Here is a 14,399-nt window from a genome sequence, read left to right as displayed (position 1 = left end):
AATAGACCAGTGAAAGTGTTACATGGCTGCCCAATACTGCCTGTTTGAAATAATACTACAACACTAAGATGTTATACTCCGGGTACAGTGTGTCAGGGCTTCTACTTCAAAGGAAGAGGGATATTTTACGTCTCTCATAATGCCTTTTAAGTTAAAAATGATTGGCAGTGATGACATCCAATCAAAACTTCATTATCCAACTTGAGATGGGTTTAATGAGTCAGGTCTTTTGACCAATATTAAACAGCAAGTTAAGACTATTAGTAGATAAATATTTCCCATAAGAATTACATCTTTGATTTATTACAAGCTTATGAATTAATTTTTCTTCCACAAACTTATCTGCAGATCTTAGAGTGACTTTCTTGAGAGTCACATTTTCTCCTCACCTTTTAATCTAGAGAGAAGAAAAACATTATTAATATATGGAGAGTACAAAGGAAACTTCAGGCCTATAAAGAATATGAACAAGTGTTTCTCAGAAAAGATAGAAAAGCCAGCTTTTTCCATGAGAACTACCAGAAGGAACTCTCTTTCCATTGGAAATGATCAAGGAGAGGGAGGATGTAGCCTCATTGCTCTTGAGAAATCCTACCCGATCACCCATCTGGCTTTAAAAACTTTTTCTTTACTTAAGTAATTTGAAATGAGTTTTTTTTTTGCAGTACACGGGCCTCTCACTGTTGTGGCCTCTCCCGTTGCGGAGCACAGGCTCCGGACACACAGGCTCAGCGGCCATGGCTCACGGGCCTAGCCGCTCCGCAGCATGTGGGATCTTCCCGGACCGGGGCACGAACCCGTGTCCCCTGCATCGGCAGGCGGACTCTCAACCACTGCGCCACCAGGGAAGCCCTGAAATTAGTTTTTATCAGTTGCGTCTGGGTCCTGAGTAATAGAGACCCTGTGATATAAAGATAAGGCATGATTTCTTATCCTCAAGGAGTTTTTAGTATGATAACAGAGACAGATACTGGAGTAGAGGACTGTGACTGCTCTTTTGACCTTTGTAACATTATGCAGCCAAATCTGGAATCTATTGAATAGAGGTAACATTTGAGCAGTGCCTGAAATAAGTGAGGAATCTTGAGGGTTTATGGATAAAAGGCATCCTTGTTATGAGAATAGCACAAGCAAAGGCCCTGAAGTAAATCATGCTTGACATGTTCCAGTTACAGCAAGGACTCCAGTGTGAAAGGAATAAGCAAAAACTAGAATGTTGGTCACTGAAGCCAAGACAATTGCAGGGGACCAAATCACCTCAGGGCTTGTAATCCATTGTAAGTACTCCAGATTTTACTCTGAGTGACACCAGAAGGCACCGGGGGCTTTTGAGCCACGATTAACATGATCTAATTTGTGTTTTGCAAGGTTATTCTGGCAGTAATGTGGAGAATATCTGTGGAGGCAAGAATGGAAATAGTGAGACCAGTTCAGAGGCTATACCAACAATCCAGTGAGTCATAATGTGGCTCGAACAAGGGAAGGGAGCTAGAGACGGTGAAATTTAAACTTTTTAAAAAAAGAGTCGTAAGATTTGCTCGTGATTTGGTATTAACAAAGAGAGGAGGTAAGAAAAACACTAAGGGTTTTGGTTTGGGTTGTGGGACAATGGAGGTACCATTTATGGAGATGGGAAGTTGGTAAGAAGGCAGCTTTGGGAGCTTGGAAATGAAGAGCTTGAGTTTGGACATATTGCATTTGAGATGCCTAAGTAGACAACCAAATAGAGATGAGAGTAGGCAGTTAGAAAAAAAAAAAAGTCTGCAGTTTGAGAAAGGTCTGGGCTGCTGCAATACATTTGAGATACATTAGCATGTAGACGGGATTAAAAGGCATGAGGCATCTGAGATCACCAAGAGACAGAGTGTAGACAGAGAAGAAAAAAGTTCTGGGGCTAGAGCCTTGGGGCACTCTATGACATTTAGGGTTGGATAGACAAGTAGGAATCAGCAAATGAAACAGAAGGAGCAGCCAGACAGGGAGAAGGAGAGCCAGGAAAGACTGGTATCCAGCTAGCCAAGGAATGGAAGGGTTTCAAGAAAGGCTAACATCAGCTCTGCCAAATACCATCAAATAAGTTGAGGACTGAACACTGACTGTTAGTTTTAGCATGTGGAGGTCCTTAAAGACCTTAACAAGAGCCAAAAACTTAAAGTGGGTTCATGCAACAGTGGGCAAGCTGGAGGGGGATGTGAGTTTTGGAGACTTTCTAAATTTTGATCATCATTATTAGGAATTACTTTTGATGGCAATTAGTAGAAGAAATATTGCTATTATTATTTTTTTATTTTTATGCTAATAAAAGAAACCAATCTGATGGTGAAAAAAAGTTTGGGAAAAAGAAAGCTAACTACAGGATTGAGGGCCTTCATTAGGGGAGGGGGGTTGGAATTTAGTATAGATGAGGTGGACATGGCCTTCAGCCATGAAGATTTTATTTATTATTACGTGCTTAGGACAGGAAGATGGACAACATATATGGGTGCAGCTATAGATAGGTTTGTTGACTTGGTGATGGGAGTAGAATTCTCTGTGCAGCCAGCAAGAGAGCAAATCAAACAGCACATGGGTGTTAAAATGCAACAAAACTGAGAATTTAGTGAAAACAGCAACTTAGAACCAAGAGTGAACATGAAATCCCCCAAGGATTCCGTAGAAATCTTGGGGAAGCCTTTGGCTTTCCTTAGCTATAATCTGGGTTGTTTTAAACACATAGATTCACACACACACACACACACACACACACACACACACACGCACACATACGCAGGCATACACACAAACACACCTCTTATTATGTACAAATGAACATTTGATCTAAAGTCACATAATCTGATACCAGTGTTGGTTGACTGTGATACCTTGTGGAAAATTGAATCCTCTCTGAGCTTCCATTTCATCGGCAAAATAGAAGTAATATTTCATTTACATATAACTTGTGAATACCGATCTACCTATACAAATCCATTGTAGATATCTCCATATGATTCCCCATAGATATTTCAGATATCCAAAATCAAAATCATTCCTTCTCTAATTTCTCCATCATATCACCACACTTTAATGAATGGACATTGTCGTGGACCAAGTTGCCCAACTCTTCCACCTCCAATATTTAACCTAGACCTCTACTCTCCCACCATCTCAAGTTTAACTGATAAAGTCCTGAAAATTTTACCCCCTAAATATGTCACCTGACCATAATTTATGTTTCTAATATCTGGTCTATAAATAAGTTTTTGTAAATAACATAGCATGAGTTCCCACACTTTTCTTTGGATTTTGTTTTAACTTAATTCTTATCGTTTCCTAAATCGTGTTTGTGTTGTCATTGTTGTGTTCTAATTATTTTCTCCTTCCCCAAGGTTTTGCTTTTATTTTCTTGGACTAAAAGTATGAATTCCTTAACCACTTCAGCATTTTTTTAAAATTAATTAATTAATTAATTTATCTTTGGCTGCGTTGGGTCTTCGTTGCTGCGCGCAGGCTTTCTCTAGTTGCGGTGAGCGGGGGCTACTCTTTTTTTTTTTTAAATTTAATTAATTAATTAATTTACTTTTGGCTGTGTTGGGTCTTCGTTTCTGTGCGAGGGCTTTCTCTAGTTGCGGCAAGCGGGGGCCACTCTTCATCGCGGTGCGCGGACCTCTCACTGTTGCAGCCTCTTTTGTTGCAGAGCACAGGCTCTAGACGCGCAGGCTCCGTAGTTGTGGCTCACGGGCCTAGTTGCTCCGCGGCATGTGGGACCTTCCAAGACCAGGGCTCGAACCCGTGTCCCCTGCATTGGCAGGCAGATTCTCAACCACTGCGCCACCAGGGAAGCCCCACTTCAACGTTTTTAGTTCCATTTTTTGTCTAAAGTTTCTACCATTCTTCATAAAATATTTATCTACTGAATATTTACTAATATATACTAAATGTATATTAAATATCAAACATCTTAGATTTTGTCTGAGTTGTATTGACCTTCAACTTTGAAAAAGCGTTTCTGCATCTGGATTTCCTGCTTGCCCCTGCATTTGAATCATGAGTCAAATAGCCTTATGAGTAATTGGATCTTTTGTGCAATTAGAACTTTCCCCTGCATTATAATTTATTGTATGGTTGAATTGAGCAACATGTAACCAGTCATTTTACTGAGGCTTTTAAGAAAGTTATTTCTAAAGGTCTGCCTAAGAGACTAAAATATGTCTGAATTAAAAAGAATCACAGGCTGCAATCAGAACCATAAAATAAAGGTGCTCAGTAAGCAGCCCTATTACAATCAGAAAGTGAAGGAAATGGAACTCTGTCTTGTGTGCAGAGACAGAGGAAATGATGAATACCTTAGGTAACTCATTCTGTGCAAAATCAATCTTTCACTGTCAATTTTAAATGAACTAATTTGTTCACAAATCTGCTCAGTCAGTTTGGAAGCATACTCTGTTCCTTCATATTAGCAAATCCTTTAATCTTGACTAGTCCACTGAGTAAGAAATCTAGAAATGTGTTAATATGATTGGACATATGTAGTTGGATAAGAATTGATTCTTTTAATTAGTGTCTGCTCAAGTTAGAGTCCCTTTCTTGGCTGAACTATTGACCTACTAATATATCAAGAGATTATGTTACCACGAACATATATCTAAAGTTCAGTTTAACTCTTTCATTGTCATTCAATATTGCAGTAAACTTTCTAGAGACTGAATCCTGTATATCTTTTTTAAGGAAAGTTTAGCTATAGGTGCTAAAATATGGAAAAATATAAATGCATGAATATCTGAACATTAATTCTTCGCACCACAGCTTATGTTCAAATTGTGCATCGATACAGTTCTCACTATTTGGAGAATCCAAATTCTTCATAAATTTAATTGTCACCTATTAAAATGAAAATATGTCTAATACCATTTCCTACACGAGCTTCTCTTTTAATGAATGCATCTAGTTCATTCAACAAATACTCATTTTACATCTTTTGTATGCAGTGTCCTGTACTAGGAATTTTGTGGGATTCCAAAAGCTGTCACAGCCCCTGATTTAAAGGAAACTTTAATTTAAACTTTAATCTCAAAGGCTATGCATTATTTAACATGAAAGTCAGGTTTGCACTTTGCCCAAAACTGATATACTTATCCCCTCCCTCAAAACTGCTCTACCAGTAGGTAGCCTTTCCCATCTCACTTGTGGCAGCTCCATTCGTCTATTTGATCAAACAAAAACTTTTGGGATCATCTTTAATTCTTCTCATTCCTTCTCATTCCACACCTAATTGGGTAGGAAATATGTCGCCTCTATCTTAAACTTTATCCAAAATCAAAGTGTTTCACCTCCTCCATAGCTTCCTCATTGGTGCCAGTTACCACCATCTCTCTCGGATATGGTGCAGCCTCTTCATTATTCTCCTTGCTTCTGTCTTTGCCTCTCTCCTCCCCTACATTCTGTTAACACGTTTCAGAGTGAGCTGTTAAAACTTAACTCAGATACTGTCATCCCTCTGTTCAGAACCTTTTAATATCTCTTTTGCACTCATCATAAATGGCTAAGTACTTACAGTGGTTTACACCGTCCTTAAAGAGCCTACCTTCTCTTAGGTCTATGACCTCATCTCCTCTCCCTCTTAACCTGTTACAGTCACATTGGCCTTCTAGCTGTTACTCAAGCACACCACTCACATTGCTGCCTCAGGGCATGGACACCAGGTGCTCCCTCTGCCTGCGAGGCTTCTCACCCAGGTAGCCACACGGTTAACACTTGCACCTCCTTCAAGGCTGCTCAGATGTCTTATTCTCAATGAGGCCTGCCATGACAACCATATTTAGAATAAACTTTGACCCTGCAATCCAAATCCCCCTTGCCTCACTTTGTTTTTTTCTTAGCACTTATGGATACCTAACATGCTACATAGTTGACTTGTTATGGCAATTTTTTATTGCCTGTCTCCCTAGAATCTCTGTTTTGTGTGCTAATGGTATTCTGAGCACCTAAATTCATGCCTGGTACTTACTAATATTCAATAAACATTTGTTGAATAAAAAAAAGAGTTAACATTTATAGTAGATTGTGGTTTGAGTGTAAAAAACTTGTGGTTCTTAGGAGTATGACTATTTTGTCTATGTTATTATGTTGAATTATTATCTTAGTACTTAGTTTCTCCTTTTGTTTCTAAAGATATAATATGAATTGCCTTTTAAAGCACTGATATCTGCCTTGGCTGGTAACAATGATTCTATAGAATGAACCAAATGTTAATATATTTGTCTCACTAGCTTTTTCTATTGGTATCTTGATCTTTTTATCTGTGGCTGCAAATTCGTTGAGCTCTGCTTTCTAAATCATTTGGTTTATTTGTTGAATGATAGCTGATGCTTTTGCAAATAGTTCTGAAGTAAAAGCTATTTAACAATCTCTTATTTACAAATCCAAAGTTCCTATTTGTTCAAGATATATGATGAAAAAAACCCAAGTATTTACAAATTTTTTAGGCTTAACAACTGTACTCTATTATAATTTATTGATGGTTACTATTCTTCAAGTTTAGATACTTTATAGGTGCTCACTAAACGCTGTGGATTAATTGATTGAATTTGAAGACTGTTTCTCTTTTGGTGCTAAACAATTCATTCATTCACTATTGTATTTTATCAAGATAGGCTAACATCTAATAGAAGATGTAAATATATCTTAACTTTTTTTAAGATCACAACTTCTAATTATGTGAAATGGCTTACCTATTTTGAAAATTTCAAATTAAATTTACCAACACGTTCCATTGGTGAGGGTCTGTTAAACGGGTACTCTTGTACATTGCTGGCAGGAATGCAAAATGATACACTCCTTATTGGAGGAAATTTGGTAACGTCTAGCAAAGTTACATATACACAGAATCTTGGGTCTATTTCTCCAAAAGCAGATCCTGCAATAAGTTTTCATGTACAAATGGGTAATTAGGTAAGTGCTCCTAGGAGACACTGCTAAAAGAGTGATGGCAAGGAAGAGTTTAATTTCAGGCAACATTTTCAGAGTAAAGCTTCTGCCTAATTTCACAGGGGTACTTGGGCTTTCACACTTTGGCACCAGTCTATCCTTTGCTAAAGCCACCCTGGAAGGAGGTAAATTTCTAGGTATTCCTAGATACCTCCTCTAGTACCCCGAAGGCAAGTCTCCAGTTACAGCTGCAGGCCATAAGAAGCAAAGACTCAGGGATGCTGGGGAAGGAGTGCACAGAATTGGGAAGAAGGGAGACAGTGAAGGAGCACAGACTATGTCTGCTGTATTCAGCAATCCACATCTGAGAATATATTCCAAAGATATACTGGTAAAAATACAAACTGGTGACTGCGTGAGGCTATTTATAGTGGTAATATTTATTATACCAAAGAATGGAATAAACCCAGATATCAATTCATAGGAGACTCTTGGTACATCCACATACAGTAGAACCTTACAAAATGAAGGAGGAAGATATCTATCTACTGATACAGACATTTATCCAAGTGCTATTAAGTGAAAAAAACCAAGTATGCTAAGTGGTGGAAATATGAATATTTATATGTATTACTTGCTTATATTTTTCAAAAATATATAATAGAAAAAACCCTCCAAAATTAATAACAATGGTTACTTTTAGGGGGAGCAAAAAAACAGAATGAATGAGACAGAGACGGAAACAAGATTTTTGTGGTGCACCTTGTTATGGAGCTCTGTAACTGTTTAACATGATTGAAACACTGATTTAAATGTGAAAATTTCCTAAAAATTGAAAAATAATTGAAACAAATAAACGTAACTTTTTATCTATCATAGGAATAATCATTTAGAGAAGAGAATTATTTCAGGTGACTTTGAAATACAATACTTTAAGTAGATACCTTTGGTATATTATATTCAAAGAATTAAAAAAAATCTTAAACTTTATTCAATATTCTTAATTTTAATGATAATATTCATATTTAAATTTTGAAATTATTATAGATATATTTCAGAATAAATAAAATAAAAATTTCTGAGATAGAGAACAAAAATAAAATTGCAAAATCATAGAAGCTAAATAAATCTATATAACCTTAAATTTAAAATGTCAGTATTAATTCAAATTCATATGTATTATTTATTTATTTCCTGGCTTTGTCCACTGAAAAAAAGCCATGAAAACTTTGCAGCAATGTGCACCCCTAACACCCAGGTTGTGGTCCCTAAATATTGTTAGCCACTGAAAGAAACCAGAGTTCAGGGTTCCTTGGAGAAATGACTCATTCTTTACCTAAATGTACTAACTAAAACTATAGAACTTTTAGAAGAAAATGCAGAAGTAATTCTTCATGAACTCAGGTTAGGTAATAATTTCTTAAATTCAACACCAATACAAACAAAAAAGGTAATAAAAGGAAAATCAATAAACTGGACTTCATCAAAATTAAAATTTTTGTGCCTCGAATGACATCATTAAGAAACTGAAAAGACAACCCACAGAGGAGAAAATATATGAAAATCATGCATCTAATAAGGGCTTGTAATCAGAATATATAAAAAACTCTTACAACTCAATAATTAAAAAAAACACCATTATAAAAGTGGGCCAAAGATTTTAATAGACATTTCTGTAAAGAAGATATATGAATTGTTATAAGTGCAAAAAAAAGACCCTCAACATCATTAATTATTTGGGAAAGGCAAAACAAAACCACAGAGATATAACTTATAAAGAAAATGACTTTAATAAAAATGGCAGACAATAGCAAGTACAATCATTGCTCTGTATCTGTGGGGGATTGGTTCCAGGACTCGCCATGGATAGCAAACTTCGTGAATGCTCATGCCCTCTGTATACTGGGATCTGTATACTGCATCTGTGGATTAAACCAACCATGAATCACAAACATAACACATGATCAGCAGTTGGTTGAATGCTTGGATCCAGAACCTGTGGATATGGAGGGACAACTGTAGATTTATTGAAAAAAATCCACGTAAAAGTAGACCTGAGCAGTTCAAACCCATGTTATTCAAGGTTCAACTGTATTTGAAAGTATGTGAAGAAACTGGAAAATTGGAAACCTAATTCATTGCTAGTGGGGATGTAAATTGGGAAGCCACTTTGGAAAACAGTTTGGCATTTACTCAAAATGTTGAACATAGAGTTATCATACAACTCAGGAATTCCATGAATAGTTATATCCCTAGATAAATGAAACTATAAGTCCACGCAATAACTTGTACATTGATTTCATAGCAGCATTATTCATAATAGCTGAAAAGCAGAAATAATTCAAACAACTACCAATACATGAATGGATAAACAAAATGTGGTATATCCAGAAAATGGAACATTATTCAGCAATAAAAAGGAATGAAGTACTTTAAAAAATATACCTGTGAGCTCATAATGATACCTAAAATACATACACAAACATGCATAACTAATTACCATTGATGGTTGGTTAGGCATCATCTTACTATTCTGAAAACTGATAAAACAAAATGATAAAAAATTACCTTTTTCAAATTGTCAATTTAGCCTAAGTAATATTTCTTGTAATGCTGTTTCAATGAGATAGAACTTCAGGAGGTATTATCCCAAACCTAACATATTAAAAAGTTGTAGGTTGTACATTTGACAGTGTTCCTCACATTGCATACAACTAAAAATCAAGTCAGCAAAGCTTGCTTTATATGTGATACAGATTCTTATTTGGTAAATAATATTTACTTTTTTCCTTCATAGGTTTATTTTTCCCTTCTCTGAACTTTCCACTTCGGTTTCTTTGTTTTGTCCTCCATGGATTTAACCACTTGTAGGAAAAATTAGTCCCAATTAAAAAAAATTTGAATGCTAACTGGAAACAAATTTATTCACACATGCATGAATATAAACACTTGTGGGACAGTTCTCTTCTCCTTATAAATAACATTAATTTTAAACCTGAAGTTTTCCGCTAGATACTTTCTAAAGGCCCTGAAAATCAATCAGCACAGTAAAGTATCACCATGTCATTAGCAATGACATACATTAGATGAAAAATAAATTTCAATTTCTACTAAAAGGAGAGAAAACTGCTAAAACAATGATCTTAATGATTGCTTGATGTTTAATAAAATCGAGCAGGAATTAGAACACTATGGGCCCTCTCACCCTTAATTTTCTCAACAGCTATAATAGCTTTAACAATGTAATGTCTTTTTACAATAAAGTATATATATATGTAAATATATATTTTTAAAATGTGAGGCTGTATTTAAGGCCCTCATTTGATTTCCAGGCCAGTCCTAAAATCTACAACTCGGGGCTGCAGAAACTCAGTTTCCATTTTGTTGTTACAAGGAAACAGCACAAGGGAAAGACTAGCCAGTAGTGGAACTGGTCTGTGCATCTGCCATCCCCAGGTGCTCTCTTGGTGAGACTTGTCAGTCTTCTCCGCCTTGTGCACTGATGCTGAAGACTCCCCCCTGACCAGACCCTAGTCACTTGCCAGGCTCTCCCCATCATGTGGAGTTACACGGCAACTGATCCTTGGGCTCACCCTGCTGTCAAAGCATTCCAATTTCTAATCGCTACATGACTTGTCAGATTCAATATGAACCACATGGCCACAATTAAAACCTCTCTAATAATGAGAAGGCCAAAAAAAGGGGAAAACTCTGGGCATGTTTCCTGTCACTGTTTCACATTCTGAAACTGAAACTAAGTTTGAGAAAATCCTTCCACTGAAATTTGTGTTTACATGTTGAGAAAATAAATGGTTATTCCCTTAATCCTCACAACAATGCTTGTGGCCACACTTACTGAATATTTCTAAGATTCTGGCTGACTCTCATAGAGCATATTTCCTCTATGGAAAAGAGTCCATCTCCTACGATTAGGGAAGAAAGCAGCCAAACTCCAGTCCCAGATCCGTACACCACACCTGTCACTTCCTTACCTACTGGGAGATATTCTCTTCTTGGCTATATTTAGCTGGAAATGCTAAAGCATATTTTAAAAACTCTTTATGAACTCAAGAGAATGAACTTTATTTTCCTGAAAATGTTACCTGAATCACAGTCTTAGTTATTTCTCCCCCAGGGTTTGAATTTTGCATTTCCACAGGATTGAGAATTATGACGAAAACGGAAGGCAAATGTTTTACTAATTAAAAATTGAAATTACTTTACTCACAGTTGTGTATAGATATGGATCCTATGCTTTAGAACATACTTAGAAGAGATGCAGCAAGTACTATTATTTACTGGCTTCTGAGAAGGCTTTTATATGCAGACAAAAGTCGCATCAGCTAAGAGACACATCAGGCTATTTGTGGAAAAGATCTAATGGCATGGATGGTAACTGTAAACAGCTTATTCTAATTTGCGTCTTCCCCCAGGGTTTACTGAGTTTGAGTAAAGAAAAAATTAGTCTTGGAGGCCCTATGTGCAGTGAATACCTTGGCAATTTAGACATTTCATTAATTCATTCAAATTTAACTTGTATCCTGGTATCTCAAGATTTTTTTTTTCAGACTATTCCTTTGGCTGTCATTTTAGATATTTATGTTCTGAATGCCATCAAGTGGCAAAAATCTGTGATGAGTTAATCTATAGTTCTTTTCTGTTCTGTTCTTTTATTGTGGTAAGAACACAATGTGAGATCTACCCTCTTAACAAATTCTTAAGTATACAATACATGACTGTTGACTACAGATACAATGCTATTATATAGAAGATCTCTAGAGCGTATTCATCTTGCTTAACTGAAACTTTATGCCACTGATTAGTAATTCCTCATCAAGAACTTTGTTATAGAAAGTGTGAGCTAAATAACCAAATCCTAAAGCAAGCACTAAATATGTAAGACTCTTCATTACCAGATCTTCTACATTGTCGCCATGTGCCACAGTCTCTCAAACTGGAAAACATTTTAATGATTTATAGGATCCAGGTTTCCATTAATCTCTTTTGGAATTGTCAAGCATGACTTACCTAAATATGAAAGCTCAGTTCTTTATCTTTTAATAAAGAAACCAAGGAGTAAATTCTACCGACCACTTTTCTTTCTACTTACTATAGGCTAGTCCTGGACCAAGGAATATCTTGAAAGAAGAAATCTAAGTACACCTTTTTAAATACTAAAATTCATGTACAACTTCAGATTTTATTAAGTAGACGTATTTACAAAAGCTCTACCTCATTTACCAACACAGGACTATTGCTTCCCTTCAATAGTCAATGGGCTTCTTGGGGTCATCACCATGTCTTATTAGTCTTTGTGTCCACAATAGGAAAACAGTGCTTACTCAGGCACACAGTAGGTACTAAATAAGTGATTAGTTAAGTTAAACTTACAAGGATAGAAACTAATTTCTATTAAGTCATAGAGAATCCCTGTCCCAACAAATTGTTATCCATAACAACTTTCAAGTTATGTATATGTTGAGAGAATCATATTCTTAGAGGTTTTTCTTTTATTCTTTATCGTTTCTTTACTTTTCTTTCTTCTTTGTTATAAACTGGAATTGAATATCATGTAATAATATGACCCTTAAATTTTTCTACCCATTACTCTAAGCCGTACAAAGTTTCAGGGTCTAGTAAACTTATCAAGAGAGAATGGAAGTAACCCATACCTAGCGAACTGAAAGCTTTAGAATATTCACCATTTAAATTGGACACTGAAGTTGACACCTTTAAAGCTGAAATCTGTTTGTGTAAATTCCACTCAAGCACATTCCAGTAAAAAGTAGTTTGATAAGATTGTGCTGAAATTCCCAATTCTAATATGACCCCTAAAATCTTAGTCACATTTGAATTAATTGGCTATTTCTCTCCACTTTGATACTAAAACAAATGAACTGATTATGGTATCACACTATTAATCTACACCAGCGATTCCACTTCTAGCTCAACCACTTTTATTTTTATTGCAAAAATTCAAATACTAGAGTTTTGGGTTATGTATTGAAGGAATTAAATTACATTCATTGTTTGTATTCTTCCCTGTTTTGTCATTTACCTTGAAGAGTTTTTTGCTCTGTCCAGTCCTTTTTATATACTTGGGAAGCAAAGCTCTCCCCTGTGAGAATGCTGACTTGGGGCACTGATACTAACTCGAGGTGATCCTGCACCTGTTACCTCACATCCTCCACAAATCTTAGTCTGCTTTACATCATGTAACACGACCCACTCATCTCACCACTGAGAATGATGAACATTGCTACAACAGTGTTTACTTGTATGTATTTTTAAAAACCTTTTAAGTTTAAATTAAATTATCAATATATTTCAAAGGGATGCCCATGAAATGTCTAAAGTACTAGTCAGGAAAATAGAATCTTTTTTTTCTTGTTCTTTTCCATAATAACATTTGATTAGTTTTCAACACAATTTTGCTTTTATTTCCAGATAATCTGAGAAGACCTTACATCAATTCACAGGTTATTTTCTATGAAATATTTATAGTCTATTGATAATGTTGCCAGATTTAGTAATAAAAACTATAGGACACTCGGTTAAATTTGAATTTCAGATAAACAATGGAATTTTAAAACTTATTTGGGACATAGTTTCATAAAAAATTATTCACCTGAAATTTGAATTTAACTTGTATCCTGTTCACAATCCTTTTTGTTGATCTTGATGAAAAATGTATGTTAAAAATTTCTAGTAAAAATAATTCTAGAAATAAGAAAGGGATCACAGTAGGAACCCATTCTGACATGATGAATTATTACATAAAGTCAGATATACTGAAGGCTAGAGAATATCTGTCAAAAGTAGAAGATGCACAGAGTAAAACACAATTTGCAGTGGCAATCCCTATCCCATTGTCATAAAATTATTCATTAATTGACTATCTATGATATTTCAGGAACTAACTATACTAATTCCAAGTGTAACCAGGGCAGCAAAAGTCCCTTTGAAATTACGTGGGAAGCTCTGACACTCAAGAGAGAGATGTAGGGCTTCCCTGGTGGCGCAGTGGTTGAGAGTCCGTCTGCCGATGCAGGGGACACGGGTTCGTGCCCCGGTCCGGGGGGAATCCCACGTGCCGCGGAGCGGCTGGGCTCGTGAGCCATGGCCGCTGGGCCTGCGTGTCCGGAGCCTGTGCTCCGCAGCGGGAGAGGCCGCAGCAGTGAGAGGCCCGCGTACCGCAAAAAAAAAAAAAAGAGAGAGAGAGATGTAGCCATGGTAGTGATGAAATTATTTAGGTGAAAAGAGAAGAGGCCTAGAGCAGAAACTTAAAGATCCCTGCATGTAGGAGCTGGCAGAGGGAGATTAGTCGTGAAAGAGACTGAGAAAGGGCATCAAAGGGAGGGGGTGGGGGGGATGCATTCCCCACAGAAATAAACCAGAGTCCCTTGGAAAGATGGTTGATTCCAAGACAAGGGAGGTAATAGAAGATTCAAGATGAGCCTAAAATATCTGTGGTACCAGAAGTAAGTACTGAAAAA

The sequence above is a fragment of the Monodon monoceros genome, unplaced genomic scaffold, assembly GCF_005190385.1.
Source record: "Monodon monoceros isolate NGI ecotype Baffin Bay Population unplaced genomic scaffold, NGI_Narwhal_1 Super_Scaffold_11, whole genome shotgun sequence".
NCBI lineage: Eukaryota > Metazoa > Chordata > Mammalia > Artiodactyla > Monodontidae > Monodon > Monodon monoceros.
Note: the sequence above shows the minus strand (reverse complement) of the source record.